At 47.8% G+C, this 17,633-nt stretch overlaps 2 long non-coding RNA genes across 2 annotated transcripts; both read right to left on the bottom strand.

Moving 5' to 3' along the window:
- Positions 1–8,041: 8,041 nt before the first annotated feature.
- LOC121585678 lies at positions 8,042–11,608 on the bottom strand. The gene is made up of 7 exons (XR_006003884.2): positions 10,976–11,608; positions 10,659–10,785; positions 10,415–10,562; positions 10,063–10,160; positions 9,036–9,214; positions 8,527–8,657; positions 8,042–8,211 (listed from the first exon to the last, which is right to left on the bottom strand). It is a non-coding gene; the product is annotated as an uncharacterized LOC121585678 (long non-coding RNA).
- A 723-nt stretch (positions 11,609–12,331) lies between these two features.
- Positions 12,332–13,278, bottom strand: LOC121585729. Its single transcript, XR_006003894.1, has 3 exons — positions 13,121–13,278; positions 12,915–13,003; positions 12,332–12,408 (listed from the first exon to the last, which is right to left on the bottom strand). It is a non-coding gene; the product is annotated as an uncharacterized LOC121585729 (long non-coding RNA).
- Between the last annotated feature and the right edge of the window lie 4,355 nt (positions 13,279–17,633).

Raw genomic sequence — 17,633 nt, 5'->3', positions numbered from 1 at the left:
CTTCCACTTTCTGTGAAAAAAAAATATTATAACAAAAAAATTAATGATTTACAGAAGATTAACTGGTGACTACAGAATACGAATGTGGCCAGGCCTAGAATGGTCATTCATAGATTCATTTGAAGTTGGTTTAATCTGTCACCTGCCTCATGAGTACATGCTCTAAATCATGCCTTGTGTTTGTGTTGGGACATACTGTAAGTTCAAGTTTAACAGACTGTTTACACTCCAACTGGACTGACTCAAGGAGTTTGCCTACCTTCTATGCAAATGTTTAAACCGGCTATAACAAACTGGAGTGAAAACACATACTACATGAATATGAATCTCTATAAAAATGTCAAGCTCAAGCGCTTTAGTCTTCTCAAAAACATGCAATTTTCACAGATCACTGTACGTCATCGGAATATACCGTATATTACAGACTTTCAACTTGATGAAGATTTAGGTAATACAAAAATATCACCAATACAATATCAAGAGGGGTTAGCGATTCAGTCAGTAAGTACTGCAAGGCACTTAGATGGCACCCTATTCCCTATATAGCACACTACTTTTGACTATGACCCTATGGGCCCTGGTCAAAAGCAGTGCACTATGGGGAATAGGGTACAATTTGAAATGCAGCCTGGGTTATTTCTCCCCCTCTTTTCGCTTTCTGTCTGGAGTTACGTTAAGCAGAGTCGTATTGACAGTGACTTATTAAATGTTATATGCTTCAAACGCATCAGTCTCACTCCCCGGACACCCTGTACTCGTCCTGGTCTGACCAGGTAAAAACAACATCCTGGCGGTTAATCATAGACAATGAGAGAAGCGAAGGGTTTCTCCCCGTATCTCTGGCATTATTAATGAAAGAAGCACAGGTGGCTGCAGTGTTTAGTTTAGTTCAATAGAAAAGAGAGAGGCAGTTTCCTCTCCTGTTTCATTGCCATAATGTTCACTATTCTGTTTCATAGCCATAATGTTTACAGTCCTGTATTAGAGCCATAATGTTTACAGTCCTGTTTTGTGGCCATAATGCAAAGATAGAAGAGGGAAGGGAAGGGAGGGAGGGGAGAGAAAGAGGGGGGGGGACATAGAGAGAGGAGATAAAGAGAGAAAGAGAGAGGAGGGGAGACATAGAGAGAGGAGAAAGAGAGAGAGAGAGAGGGGAGAACATAGAGAGAGGAGATAAAGAGAGAGAGAGAGAGAGAGAGAGAGAGAGAGAGAGAGAGAGAGAGAGAGAGAGAGGGGGGGAGAGACATAGAGGAGATTAAGAGAGAGAGAGGGGGGAGACATAAAAAGAGGAGAGAGAGAGAGAGAGAGAGAGAGAGAGAGAGAGAGAGAGAGAGAGGAGGGGGGAAACATATAGAGAGGAGATAAAGAGAGAGAGGGGGGGGAGACATAGAGAGAGGAGATACAGAGAGAGAGCGAGGAGGGGAGACATAGAGAAGGAGATAAAGAGAGAGAGAGAGGGGGGAGACAGAGAGAGAGAGAGAGAGAGAGAGAGAGAGAGAGAGAGAGAGAGAGAGAGGGGGGAGACATAGAGAGAGGAGAAAGAGAGAGAGAGAGGGGGGAGAACATAGAGAGAGGAGATAAAGAGAGAGAGCGAGGAGGGGAGACATAGAGAAGGAGATAAAGAGAGAGAGAGAGGGGGGAGACAGAGAGAGAGAGAGAGAGAGAGAGAGAGAGAGAGAGAGAGAGAGAGAGAGAGAGAGAGGGGGAGAGACATAGAGAGAGGAGATAGAGAGAGAGAGAGAGAGAGAGAGAGAGAGAGGGGGGAGAACATAGAGAGAGGAGATAAAGAGAGAGAGCGAGGAGGGGAGACAGAGAGAGGAGATAAAGAGAGAGAGAGAGAGAGAGAGAGAGAGAGAGAGGGGAGACATAGAGAGAGGAGATAAAGAGAGAGAGAGAGAGGGGGAGACATAGAGAGAGGAGATAAAGAGAGAGGGGGAGACATAGAGAGAGGAGATAAAGAGAGAGAGAGGGGGACGTTTCTCTATGTCAGTACAATAAACACTTCATACAAATTTTAACTTACTTATTTAACTTTAGAATGAAGCATCATACAATGTATATTGTAATATCGGAGGCTTTGGCAGATGTACAGTTAAGTGTCCTGACTGGCAGAGCTGACGTAGACACAATCTTTTCTAAATACTGTCCCTAAGGCTCTGTCACAGCCGGCCGCGACCGGGAGACTCATGGGCGGCGCACAATTGGCCCAGCGTCGTCCAGGGTAGGGGAGGGAATGGCCGGCAGGGATGTATGTAACGATCCCGGCAGTCTGAGTCGGGTCCTGTCTGGTGACCAGTGTTTTGGGTTCGTAGTCTCCTGTTTCCCGAGGGTTCGGGAACGCTCCGGGGAGCTCTCTGGTTTTCCGCACCTGCATCCCGTCAGCAATCTGCACACCTGGCCCTCATCATCACCCTTTTTAGGTTCTGGCCAAACCTCCAGTTCCTGCCGGATCGTTAGCCATGAACAGTAGGTGTTCTGTGTATCCGTTTAGAGTTTCTTGCGTGAGTTTTGTTGTTTTGTACTTTGTTGAGTTTTTGTGTCCTTACCTCCGTTTTTGTTCCACCTGCAGTCACACGTCCGGAACCTTCACCCCACCTCTGCCTGATGGTCGGCGGCTGCCGAGCCATCACTGGACCTTGTGCTGCACCCCCAACTACTCATCCACGCCGCCCGCTCTGTCCCTGGATTATTCTGCACCTTTGGTTGTATCTAAATAAACCCTCACCTTCGTTCAACTCTCCTTGTCCTGGTCTGCTTCTGGGTTCTGGCTGAGGGAACTGTGACAGAACGATCCGGCCAAATATGAACCCAGCGGACCTGGACTCTGTTCGCCATGCCATTACCCAGCAGGAGAAGATGTTGGGCCAGCATAGCATGGTACTACAGGAGATCGCGTTGTCAGTTCGGAACCTTTCTACCGGCCTGACGGAGGTCCAGAACCAACGCCAGTGTCCGGTGGAGGACCCACTACCGGTTTCACCCATCTCGCCTGCCGCTTCTGAAGTTGTGTCCCTCCGTGAGCCCAAGGTTCCGACGCCGGATAAGTATGAGGGGGAGCTGGGAAGATGCCGTTCCTTCCTTATGCAGTGTGGATTAGTGTTCGATCTACAGCCCTACTCTTATGCCACTGACAAGGCTAGGATAGCCTTTTTGATTGAGTTGCTGCGTGGTCGAGCGCTGGAGTGGGCTTCAGCCGTTTGGGAACGACAGGATCCCTGCATGGCTTCATACCAGGGGTTCACGGCCGAGATGAGGACGCTCTTCGACCATTCCGTCCGAGGGAGGGACGCAGCTAGGCGTCTGTTTTCTCTTCACCAAGGAACTCGCAGCGTGGCCGACTTCGTGATCGAGTTCAAGACGTTGGCTGTGGAGAGTGGATGGAACGAGGAGTCTTTGCAAGCGGCCTTTTACCAGGGCCTGTCGGAGCAGCTCAAGGATGAGTTGATCTCCTATCCGGAGCCTAGTGACCTGGACAGCTTGGTAGCCTTGTCTATTCGGGTGGATAATCGAGTCCGAGAGCGAAGGAGGGAGAAGCAATGGGGTCCGTCCAATCGATCAGCTTCTCAGTTCCCAGTCGGGTCGGGTGGTGGACCAGAACACGCCGATCATTCTCCACCACTAAGGATTAGTGGAGAGGACCTCTCTCCCGATTCTGAACCCATGCAAGTGGGGCGGCACGGGTTAACCAAGGAGGAGCGCCAACATAGACGTAAGACCAACTGCTGCCTCTACTGTGGTCGCTCGGGACAGTACATCTCCACTTGTTCCCGGCGGTCGTCAAACTGCCCGGCTCGCTAAAGTTGGGAGGACTTTTAGCGAGCCAGTTTCAACCTCTCAGTACCTCTGTCAGACCCCGCTTCCCGGCTACCCTTGTGAACAGGAATCAGAGCTTAGCGCTTAACGCTTTTATCGATTCAGGTGCCGACGGAAGCTTTCTTGATGCCGAGTTGGTGGAACAGCTGGGGCTTTCCAAGGAGCAATTGCCGGAAGCCATTGAAGCGACCACTCTGAACGGCAGTAGTCTGGCACGTATCACGATGAGGACTGAACCGGTTAAGATGCGGTTGTCGGGGAATCATTCTGAGATGATTTCATTTTTCATTCTGCCATCTTCCCATGTTCCTCTGGTCCTTGGATACCCCTGGCTGAAGGAACACAATCCCACGTTCGATTGGGTGACGGGCAAGGTAACGAGTTGGAGCCTTGATTGTCATGCTAACTGTCTCAAGACTGCCTGCCCCCATTCGGTTCCCAGTCAGGTGATTGAGGCTAAACCCCCAGATTTGTCCCTGGTTCCCGAGACATATCACGATTTGGGGAAAGTTTTCAGTAAGCAGAAGGCTCTGTCACTTCCTCCCCACCGACCATATGATTGTGCCATCAACCTGGTTCCTGGAGCTGTCTACCCCAAGGGAAGGTTATACAGTATCTCCCGACCTGAACGTGAGGCGTTGGAGACCTACATCAAGGAGTCCCTAGCTGCTGGTCTCGTTCGTCCTCGTCATCACCCCTGGGGGGCAGGATTCTTCTTTGTGGGAAAGAAGGATGGCTCTCTTCGACCGTGTATTGATTATCGGGGGTTGAATGACATCACGGTCAAGAACAAGTATCCCCTGCCCTTGATGAGTTCTGCCTTCGACTCCTTACAGGGTGCTACGGTGTTCACCAAGCTAGACCTACGCAATGCGTATCACCTGGTCCGGATCAGAGAGGGGGACGAGTGGTTGACGGGTTTCAATACACCGATGGGTCGCCGAGTATCAGGTGATGCCGTTTGGACTGACCAATGCTCCAGCGGTATTCCAGAGTATGGTGAACGACGTCCTGAGAGATATGATCGGTCTCTTCGTGTTTGTTTACCTGGATGACATTCTGATCTTCTCGAAGGAACCTTCCCGACCACGTCCAGCATGTCCGGCAGGTTCTGCAGCGATTGTTGGAGAATCGCCTGTTCGTGAAGGCCGAGAAGTGCGAGTTTCACGCCCACACTACATCCTTTCTCGGGTACATCATCTCCAGGGGTGAGATTAGGATGGATCAGGAGAAGGTTAGAGCGGTTCTGGAATGGGCCCAGCCCGGTACGAGATTGCAACTCCAGAGATTTTTGGGGTTTGCGAATTTCTACCGCAGATTCATCCGGGATTACAGCCGTGTGGCCGCTCCATTAACTGCCTTGACTTCCAGTATCAGGACCTTCAAGTGGAATCCGGAGGCGGATCGAGCGTTTCTGGATTTGAAGAGGCGATTCACCAACGCACCGATTCTCTCTCAACCGGACACGGCCCGTCAGTTCGTCGTTGAAGTGGACGCGTCTAATGTGGGAGTTGGCGCCATCCTGTCGCAGCGATGCTCCACGGACAGTAAACTCCATCCCTGCGCCTACTACTCTCGCCGCCTTTCGCCTGCAGAGAGGAATTACGATGTGGGTAACCGGGAGCTTCTCGCGGTGAAACTTGCCTTGGAGGAGTGGCGCCACTGGTTGGAGGGGGCGGAGCAACCGTTTATTGTCTGGACTGACCACAAGAATCTTGCTTACGTGCAATCGGCTAAACGTTCTCAACTCCCCGGCCAGGCCAGGTGGGCGTTGTTTTTCGGACGATTCAAGTTTGCCCTGACGTTCCGACCTGGATCTAAGAACGGCAAGGCGGACGCCTTGTCCCGGATGTTCTCCAAGACGGAGGAGAGTGGGTCCAAGACCGAGACTATTCTCCCCCGGAACTGCGTCGTGGGAGCAGTGATGTGGAAGATTGAGGAGGAGGTGCTGGCGGCCCTTCGGACTCAGCCCGGTCCCGGTAACGGTCCACCCGGGTCGGTTGTTTGTGCCTGAGTCGGTTCGTCCTGCTGTCCTCAAATGGTCCCACGCCAGCAAGATGGCTTGTCACCCTGGCGTGGCTCGGACAATGGCGTTTTCTTCGCAGACGTTTTGGTGGCCTGCCATGGCCGAGGATACTCGGGGTTTTGTTGCTGCCTGTCCAGTGTGTGCGCAGAATAAGAGTACCAATCGGCCCAGCTCTGGACTACTTCACCCCCTTCCTATTCCCCGGCGTCCATGGTCGCATCTGGCCCTGGACTTCGTCCACGGGGTTGCCCGCTTCTGAGGGGAACACGGTCGTTCTGACTATCGTGGACAGATTCAGCAAGTTCGCCCACTTTGTGCCTATTGCCAAGCTTCCCTCTGCCTCGGAGACGTCCGAGATCCTGGTTAGGGAGGTTTTCAGGGTCCACGGTTTGCCCAGTGATATCGTTTTCCGACCGTGGCCCTCAGTTTACCTCTGCTGTCTGGAAGTCCTTCTGTTTGGCCATTGGAGCTACAGTCAGTCTCACATCTGGTTTTCACCCCCAATCCAATGGTCAGGCGGAGAGAGCCAACCAGAAGATGGAATCCACGCTACGCTGTCTGGTCTCTTCCAACCCCACCTCCTGGGCCTCTCAGTTGCCTTGGGTTGAGTATGCCCACAATACTCTCCCTACATCTGCCACTGGGATGTCTCCCTTCCAGTGCCTGTATGGCTACCAACCTCCCCTGTTCCCTTCTCAGGAGAGGGAGCTATCAGTGCCTTCTGTTCAGGCTCATATTCGTCGTTGCCACCGGACCTGGCATCGGGCCAGAAAGGCACTCCTTAGAGGTTCGGATCGGTATCAGCTCCAGGCGAATCGTCGCCGGATCCCCGCTCCCACCTATACCATCGGAGATAGGGTTTGGTTGGCCACACGGGATCTTCCGTTACGGACTGAGTCTAGGAAGTTGTTACCGAAGTTCATTGGTCCGTTTGTGGTGGAGAAGGTGATCAATCCGGTGGCAGTTCGACTCAAACTACCGAGGACGCTCAGAGTCCATCCCACCTTTCATGTCTCCTGCCTCAAGCCTGTCTTCCTCAGTCCTCTGTTGCCTCCTCCGCCTCCTCCTCCTCCTCCTCGGATGATCGGAGGTGGTCCTGCCTACACGGTGCGTCGCATCATGGATTCCAGACGGCGGGGCCGGGGTTTCCAGTATCTCGTGGACTGGGAGGGGTATGGTCCTGAAGAGAGGAGTTGGATTCCGCGGCGACAGGTCCTAGATGCTGACCTCATCAGGGGATTTCTACCGCCTCCATCCTGGCGCTCCGGGAGGTCCGCCCGGGGCGTTTCGCGGAGGGGGGTACTGTAACGATCCCGGCAGTCTGAGTCGGGTCCTGTCTGGTGACCAGTGTTTTGGGTTCGTAGTCTCCTGTTTCCCGAGGGTTCGGGAACGCTCCGGGGAGCTCTCTGGTTTTCCGCACCTGCATCCCGTCAGCAATCTGCACACCTGGCCCTCATCATCACCCTTTTTAGGTTCTGGCCAAACCTCCAGTTCCTGCCGGATCGTTAGCCATGAACAGTAGGTGTTCTGTGTATCCGTTTAGAGTTTCTTGCGTGAGTTTTGTTGTTTTGTACTTTGTTGAGTTTTTGTGTCCTTACCTCCGTTTTTGTTCCACCTGCAGTCACACGTCCGGAACCTTCACCCCACCTCTGCCTGATGGTCGGCGGCTGCCGAGCCATCACTGGACCTTGTGCTGCACCCCCAACTACTCATCCACGCCGCCCGCTCTGTCCCTGGATTATTCTGCACCTTTGGTTGTATCTAAATAAACCCTCACCTTCGTTCAACTCTCCTTGTCCTGGTCTGCTTCTGGGTTCTGGCTGAGGGAACTGTGACAATGTAGCTCAGTTGATAGAGCATGGCGTTTGCAACGCCAGGGTTGTGGGTTCGATTCTCACGGGGGGCCAGTATAAAAAATAAAAAATGTATTCACCAACTGTAAGTCGCTCTGGATAAGAGCGTCTGCTAAATGACTAAAATGTAAATGTAATAATGCAATGTTACGTCACACATAATCAAAGCACTGTCATATGAAAGTTATAATAAAACACATTATACACTAGTACAGTGGTTCTCAACTGGTTTATACACTAGAAGAGTGGTTCTCAACTGGTTTATACACTATCACAGTGGTTCTCAACTGGTTTATACACTATCACAGTGGTTCTCAACTGGTTTATACACTATCACAGTGGTTCTCAACTGGTTTATACACTATCACAGTGGTTCTCAACTGGTTTATACACTATCACAGTGGTTCTCAACTGGTTTATACACTATCACAGTGGTTCTCAACTGGAGGGGGAGCGGCTGGGACTGGTCAGTCAGCTTGGAGCTGGAGGGAGAGGGAGAGGGGCTGGGGCTGGCTGGACCTGGGGAGCATAGAGAGAGCTTGAAAGAAGAGACAAGACAACAGACTCCTCATATACATCTGTACATTTCCTTAATATGTTTAATGTAGGAACTATACATGTTGTTGTGACTTTAATTCATAGGAATCAAGAATGTAAGATGCTCAAACATGTATTATTTTCATGTGCCATAAATGTATGTCATATTGTGTACAATACATTTGCCAATCACACAAACTTTACCAAATGACCAATTTAAACAGTTATAAAAAATAAAAAAATAAAAACCCATTTAAAACAGTGAGTTGAAATGGGTCAGTACAATCAGACCCTCACCTTCAGGTAGGATCCGTTGGTCCTGATCCGGCCCAGGGAGCTGTGAGCTTGCATGTCCAGGGAATCAGGCCCTGGACCAGATCCTCTGCATCCTCCTCAGTCACCAGGTCCTAGCCCTCAACACATCTTACCTGGGGGGAGAGAGAGAAAGAGAAAGAGAGAGACACGGAGACAGACAGACAGACAGACAGCCAGCCAGCCAGCCAGCCAGCCAGCCAGCCAGCCAGACAGCGACAATATATATTTGATACATGATCTAGCATTAGAAATGCTTCCCTCATGGTTTGCCCTCCTTTGGAAATAATAATTTGTAGTGGTTTGATGTCTGTCAATAGTTGCTCTCTACTGTACATTTGACAGCCTCAAGGGCCATGTTTGCTGGCTAACCTAGGGAACAGACAGAGAGAGAGACAGACAGAGACAGAGTCAGAGACAGAGAGACAGACAGACAGAGACAGACACACAGAGACACACAGAGACACAGAGAGACAGAGAGACAGAGAACCAACCTTCCTGTCCTCCAGCAGTCTCAGTATGCTGTTGTTGTCTCATTGTAGCAGGAAGCTGATCGTCCCCTGGTGGTTGTCCCCGGCAGCATACTGCAGTGGGACGCCCCACTCTCCACCAGGAACTGCACCATGTCCAGACAGCCTGCTTTGGCTGCGTAGTGGAGTGGGGTTCAACCACTCTGGAATTGGGGGGTCAGGTGTGTCGCGTGTCAATGTAATTTCTGTGTGATCTGGCATAGTTTTTATTATTGTCACCATAACATCACCTAACTCTTCCCATAACATCCCCATACTCTCCCATAACATCCCCATACTCTCCCATAACATCCCCATACTCTCCCATAACATCCCCATACTCTCCCATAACATCCCCATACTCTCCCATAACATCCCCATACTCTCCCATAACATCCCCATACTCTCCCATAACTTTCCCATACTCTCCCATAGCATCCCCATACTCTCCCATAACATCACCATACTCTCCCATAACATCCCCATACTCTCCCATAGCATCCCCATACTCTCCAATAACATCCCCATACTCTCCCATAACATCCCCATACTCTCCCATAACTTTCCCATTATGTCCCAATAATCCCCAGGCTAGTACCTTTACTGTATGTCCCCATAACACCCCCATCCTCTTTCCATAACGTCCCCATAATGTTCCCATTTCCAGCCTAGTCTCAACGAGAACTTTGTGAATGGATGGATGAATTAATGGATGGCTAACTGAATGAATGAATGGATGGATGAATAAATAAATAAATAAATGAATGAATGAATGACCGTTCAATGCAGTCAGGTGGAGGGGCATCTGGCCATGCCGATAGGAAGGGCACAGGTAAAATAACAAAGAGCTTACAGAGGACTTGGTATGTAAATTAGATTGTTGAAGTTACAACTATAGAAGAAAGTTCCGGAGTTCATCACATTTCCTTCAGGAAAGATCTAAATCTTCATTTGTATATTTAGCACAGACACAGACAGCCAAAGGCAGAGTCAGACAGAGAAACAGACTCACTATGTCGGTGGCAGTGATGTCCGCCTGGAGGTGGAGCAGACTGCTGCACACATCCAGCTAGGTAGAGAGGGGTCTGCTTAGTCCGGGGGTCAAACACACTAAGTTTCAGAACACAGGACAGAACAGTGGTCACAGATATAAACCAATGGGTTCTTTGGGGGGGACAGAGGAAGGTATCGTTAGAGAATTTGCCAGGTCTTTGATTCTAATTTACACATGTTTGCAATCTGGGAGATGTTACATATTGTCCTATTAGCAACAACATATTCTGTTGTGACATTTCCTATGAAGACAGATATGTTCACGTTTACAAGACCTCCATAATTGAGGGGTCATTGCTCCGCTCACTGACCAGGGAGAGCAGAATGTCAGCGACGTCCTCGTGGCCCCGCTCCGCTGCCAAGTGGCCCCGCTCCGCTGCCAAGTGGCCCCGCTCCGCTGCCAAGTGGAGAGTCCTCGTGGCCCCGCTCCGCTGCCAAGTGGAGAGCTGCCTTGCCGTCCTATAGGACACATCACATCAGTGTCGTGTTCATTAGGCACCAAACGGAATAAATTGAATGCAAAACTAGTTTTTGTTTCGTAAGTGGAGATTTCACCTCATCAAAGACGTCCACCCTGGCGTGGTTCTGCAGCAGGATTCTAACCACCTCTATGTGACCCCTTTCAGCAGCCAATAACAACGGTGACCAGCCGCTCTGTATGGACCCACAGCTACAGTACCCTCTGAGTAAAACAATAATACTACATAACCAAAATGCAGCAGGGAGTTCATGCCATCCACATACTTCAGAATTATACTCACCTGCAAGATACCCATTTAACATTAGTACCAGTTATTTTATAGCAGTGTACCAGTATTTAAATGTCATGAGAAAACCCTACGCTAACCCAAGTAACGTAATTCTATCAGTACCTTGGAGTGCTTGTTGACTGCCATCTGCAGGCGACTGGAGGGAACACTGTTGAGCATCTCCTTTAGGACGTTAGTGTTGCCCACTCTGGCACAGTGTCTCACAGGACCAACCAAGACCAGGGAGAAACAACAGAGTGAAACATACATGTACCTGTACAAGCCAATAACATACACGTGCCTGTACAAGCCAATAACATACATGTACCTGTACAAACCAATAACATACCCCAGAACAGTTTTTGCTCTGTACTGAAAGTGATCCATGTTGAAAATGTGACCGCTGACACATCTTATTAACACTGGACTAATAAACAAAGTTTATAGAATAATATCGTTTTTTTTTTAAATGAACTATCCCTTTAAGCTAAACTCTATTGTTGACACACAAATACAAAGATACAAATCATGAGCATTGTCCCCCGCAAGATATCAGACTGTTCCTTGTACTGTACCTCTCTGGTCACTACAGTGATGTCTGAGTCATCCTCCATGAGAGTCTTGAAGATGTGTACGTCTTCCCCTTCTCTGTGGACGCTCTCCTTCTGCAGCTCAGCACACAAGCGCAAGGAGATCTCCCCTTTCTGCAGTCACACAATAGAAAACAGATACTCCAAAACCAAGACGTAAAGTGACGTAAAGTGACATGCATGTGAAAATGGAAACGTCAAATGCACTAACATTTATTTATGAGTTTATGCTGGCATTTCTTTAATAGGGAAAGGAAAGGTAGAGTGTCACGAAAGGAGAGCATGAGATCTATCATAAAACTAATAGATGGTAGGGAATCCTTGCAGGTAAAACATTTCTATAATAGAACCGCTATCCCATCCTCTGGTCCTGTGTGGCTCAGTCAGCAGGGTGCTTGCAATGGCAGAATTGTGGGTTTGATTCCTGCCACTGGGACCAGTCTGAGTCGCTTTGGATAAAATGTGTCAGTCATTGTCACCCATAGAGATAGATGGAGATCTCTAGACGGATATAACCCGTTTTAGCATGGACGTTGCCATTGAGGGCTTCCACCATTTTAAAGTAGTCAACGGGGTTTGGATTCCTATGGGTTGGGAGCCATCAGCCAATATTCAGAGCATTGTCTTCTTCTTCAAATTGGGTTGCCTATGGTTGCTAATGGCTTTAGGCTATATCACGTCCACCACATGGATGCCACTGTCACGTCCACCACATGGATGCCACTGTCACGTCCACCACATGGACGTGACAGTAGCGCACAGCGGTTCTCTTCAGCCTATAAGACAGAAACACACACAACCAAAAAAAGGGGTGTATTATATCGATGTTACACTGGTATGACACAGAAAAGCAGTGTTCTACATTACCTTAGATCTCCAGGTGAGGTCTCCTCCCTCCTTTTTCAGGGCTCTCATCATTTGCAGTCCTCCGTGGCGAGCCGCAACATGCATCGCTGTCTCCTCATTCTGACAGAAAGAGAGAGAGAGAGAGAGAGAGAGAGAGAGAGAAGAGACAGAGAGAGGCAGAAACACAGACAGAGAAGCTGAACGTTAATGTCTCCCGAGTGGCGCAGTGGTCTAAGGCACTGCATCGCAGTGCTAGCTGTGGCACTAGAGATCCTGGTTCGAATCCAGGCTCTGTCGTAGCCGGCTGCGACCGGGAGACCCGTGGGGCGGCGCACAATTGGCCCAGCGTCGTCCAGGGTAGGGGAGGGAATGGCCGGCAGGGATGTAGCTCAGTTGGTAGAGCATGGCATTTGCAACGCCAGGGTTGTGGGTTCGATTCCAGTATAAAAAATAAAAATGTATGCACTCACTAACTGTAAGTCGCTCTGGATAAGAGCGTCTGCTAAATGACGTAAATGTAAATGTAATGTGGAACACAATCAAACAGCCCTGCTTTCAGATTCTGATATGCCCTCTGATCTGATAAACCCACTCATATTTGGCCACAGTGAAGGGAGAGCTCTTACCCTCTGCTCTGCGTTGACTTCAGCAGCATCTCAGCCACCTTTTCCCCCTCCTTCACCCTGGCAGCGATGTGTAGCGGGGTCTCCTGGGCCTACACGCAGGGGCAGAGTTAGGACAGCGAGAGGGTAGAGGTTAGCAGCACATGCCAACAATAGCAGTTAATGACTTACCATCATGTCAAATATACCACTATACCATCATGTCTCACCTTGCCTCCATTGAGTTGGACCTGAGCTCCAAAGCCCAGTGGCATCTCTTCCACGAGGGGCCTGCAGTTCTGTGTAGGGCCGTCAGGCCATCTTTTGTGTTGGTGTCCACATGCGTCCCCTTCAGGAGAAGAGCCTTCACTACAGCCATGTGGCCTCACTTGGCTACAGCATGCAGACACTGCACCTGACAGTGGAGGGCATTATGACAGAGTATGATACAACAATTATTATAGGATACATTAAATGAAAAGTAAGGATCATATGAATACATCTAAGGGGTATACTCGTTTATTTTCTCTGTACAATACAGTGGATTTGAAGTGGTGATATTCCCCAATAGAAAGTACATTGCTGGCTGGTGTTTGATGCTACTTTAGTGGACACCTGGACTTCCTGTACCTTATTGGGCATGTGTAGTGGGACCTTCTTCAGGAAGGTGAGGGCAGTCTCTGGGTGCCCACACTGGGAGGTGTGCTGCCATCCTAAGAGAAGACACTTATTTCTACACTGTATATGGAAGACTGTTTGCTGGTTTTAGAAAGAGATATAAAACTGGTGAGTTATTTGTAGTTTGAGGGCTATTTACACAATTGAGATATCCACACGTAACTCTGACTTAATTAATCATGCACAGATGTCAACAGGAGATTTGCACAGAAATACCTGAAGTTGGGATCGAGCGTCTACAACAGTGTGCAGGTTTTCAACTAAGAAATGTTTTATACCTACAAGTCAGGGAGCGTATGATGGTTTTCCACTGATTATACATTGATGTCAACCAGAGATTTGCAAGGCAATTCTAGTTACACACGGCAAGGCAATGTCTCAAGTTAGGATCCAACCTTGAGTAGGATTAGCTCACCGTCATTAGCCTCTGTCTGGATAACTGAATGCCTACTACAGCTTCTATTCACAGAGTGTACAAAACATTAGGAACACCTTCCTAATATTGATTTGCACCCCCTTTTGCCCTCAGAACAGCCTCAATTCGTCAAGGCATGGGCTCTACAAGGTGTCGAAAGCATTCCACAGGGAAGCTGGTCCATGTTGACTCCAATTCTTCCCACAGTTGTGTCAAGTTGGCTGGATGTCTTTTGGGTAGTGGATAATTCTTGATACACATAGGAAGCTGTTGAGCGTGGAAAAACCCAGCAGCGTTGCATTTCTTGACACACTCAAACCAGTGTGCCTGGCACCTACTACCATACCCCGTTCAAAGGGACTTAAATATTTTGTCTTGCCCATTCACCCTATGAATGGCACACATACACAATCCATGTCTCAATTGTCTCAAGGCTTAAAAATCCTCCTTTAACTTGTTTCCTCCCCTTCATCTACACTGATTGAAGTGGATTTAACAAGTGACATCAATAAAGAGTTCAATGTGTCAAATTGGAGGGCCTGTTGTCTGGACCTCTGGCAGTCTCTATGGGGGTGCCACAGGGTTCAATTCTCGGGCCGACTCTATTCTCTGTGTATATCAATGATGTCGCTCTTGCTGCTGGTGACGCTCGGATCCACCTCTATGCGGAAGACACCAGTTTGTATACATCTGGCCCTTCATTGGACACTGTGTGAACAAACCTCCAAACGAGCTTCAACGCCATACAACACTCCTTCAGTAGCCTCCAACTGCTCTTAAACACTAGTAAAACTAAATGCATGCTCTTCAACCGAACGCTGCTTGCACCCGCCCACCCGACTAGAATCACTACTCTCGGCAGGTCTGACCTAGAGTATGTTGACAACTACAAATACTTAGGTGTCTGGTTAGACTGTAAACTCTCCTTCCAGACTCACATTAAGCATCTCCAATCAAAAGTTAGATCTAGAATCGGCTTCCTATTTTGCAACAAAGCCTAATTCACTCATGCTGCCAAACATTCCCTCGTAAAACTGACTATCCTACCGATCCTTGACTTCGGCGATGTCATTTACAAAATAGCCTCCAACACTCTACTCAGCAAATTGGATGTAGTCTATCACAGTGCCATCCGTTTTGTCACCAAAGCCCCATATACTACCCACCATTGTGACCTGTACGCTCTTGTTGGCTGGCCCTCACTACATATTCATCGCCAAACCCACTGGCTCCAGGTCATCTATAAATCACTGCTAGGCAAATCCCCGTCTTATCTTAGCTCACTGGTCACCATAGCAACACCCACCCGTAGTCTGCGCTCCAGCAGGTATATCTCACTGGTCATCCCCAAAGCCAACACCTCCTTTGGCCGCCATTCCTTCCAGTTCTCTGCTGCCAATGACTGGAACGAACTGCAAAAATCTCTGAAGCTGGAGACTCTTATCTCCCTCACTAACTTTAAGCGTCAGTTGTCAGAGCAGCTTACCGATTACTGCACCTGCACACAGCCATTCTGAAATTAGCCCATCCAACTACCTCATCCCCATATTGTTATTTATTTTGCTAATTTGCACCCCAGTATCTCTAATTGCACATAATCTTTTGCACATCTATCATTCCAGTGTTAATACGAAATTTTAACTATTTTGAACTATGGCCTATTTATTTCCTTACATCCATAATTTACTACATTTGCACATACTGTATGTATATTTTCTGTTGTATTTTTTGACTTTATGTTTTGTTTTACCCCATATGTAACTCTGTGTTGTTGTTTTTATCGCACTGCTTTGCGTTTATCTTGGCCAGGTCGCAGTTGTAAATGAGAACTTGTTCTCAACTGGCTTACCTGGTTAAATAAAGGTGAAATAAATAAAAAATACAACAAACAAAAAAGGATCATAGCTTTCACCTGGATTCACCTGGTCAGTTTATGTTATGGAAAGAGCAGGTGTTCCTAACGCTTTGTATACTCACTGTATGTAGCCAGACACCATCACAGTAACTAATGACTACTACCGTTTCTATAGCCAGACACCATCACAGTAACTAATGACTACTACCGTTTCTAAGCCAGACACCATCACAGTAACTAATGACTACTACCGTTTCTATAGCCAGACACCATCACAGTAACTAATGACTACTACCGTTTCTAAGCCAGACACCATCACAGTAACTAATGACTACTACCGTTTCTAAGCCAGACACCATCACAGTAACTAATGACTACTACAGTTTCTATAGCCAGACACCATCACAGTAACTAATGACTACTACAGTTTCTATAGCCAGACACCATCACAGTAACTAATGACTACTACCGTTTCTAAGCCAGACACCATCACAGTAACTAATGACTACTACCGTTTCTAAGCCAGACACCATCACAGTAACTAATGACTACTACAGTTTCTAAGCCAGACACCATCACAGTAACTAATGACTACTACAGTTTCTATAGCCAGACACCATCACAGTAACTAATGACTACTACAGTTTCTAAGCCAGACACCATCACAGTAACTAATGACTACTACAGTTTCTATAGCCAGACACCATCACAGTAACTAATGACTACTACAGTTTCTAAGCCAGACACCATCACAGTAACTAATGACTACTACAGTTTCTATAGCCAGACACCATCACAGTAACTAATGACTACTACAGTTTCTATAGCCAGACACCATCACAGTAACTAATGACTACTACAGTTTCTAAGCCAGACACCATCACAGTAACTAATGACTACTACAGTTTCTATAGCCAGACACCATCACAGTAACTAATGACTACTACAGTTTCTATAGCCAGACACCATCACAGTAACTAATGACTACTACAGTTTCTATAGCCAGACACCATCACAGTAACTAATGACTACTACAGTTTCTATAGCCAGACACCATCACAGTAACTAATGACTACTACAGTTTCTAAGCCAGACACCATCACAGTAACTAATGACTACTACATTGTCTATAGCCAGACACCATCACAGTAACTAATGACTACTACAGTTTCTATAGCCAGACACCATCACAGTAACTAATGACTACTACAGTTTCTAAGCCAGACACCATCACAGTAACTAATGACTACTACAGTTTCTATAGCCAGACACCATCACAGTAACTAATGACTACTACAGTTTCTAAGCCAGACACCATCACAGTAACTAATGACTACTACAGTTTCTAAGCCAGACACCATCACAGTAACTAAAGACTACTACAGTTTCTATAGCCAGACACCATCACAGTAACTAATGACTACTACATTGTTTATAGCCAGACACCATCACAGTAACTAATGACTACTACAGTTTCTATAGCCAGACACCATCACAGTAACTAATGACTATTACAGTTTCTATAGCCAGACACCATCACGGTAACAACTTCGATGGGAAATTACTGAGGATAATAGCGGACAATATTGCCACTCCTTTTTGCCATATCTTCAATCTAAGCCTACAAGAAAGTGTGTGCCCTCAAGCCTGGAATGAAGCAAAAGTCATTCCGCTACCCAAGAATAGTAAAGCACCCTTTACTGGCTCAAATAGCCGACCAATCAGCCTGTTACCAACCCTTAGACTTTTGGAAAAAATGGTGATTGACCAGATACAATGCTATTTTACAGTAAAC

This window comes from Coregonus clupeaformis, chromosome 17 (genome assembly GCF_020615455.1).
Source record: "Coregonus clupeaformis isolate EN_2021a chromosome 17, ASM2061545v1, whole genome shotgun sequence".
Classification (NCBI taxonomy): Eukaryota; Metazoa; Chordata; class Actinopteri; order Salmoniformes; family Salmonidae; genus Coregonus; species Coregonus clupeaformis.
This window is presented reverse-complemented; position numbering and strand designations above follow the sequence as displayed.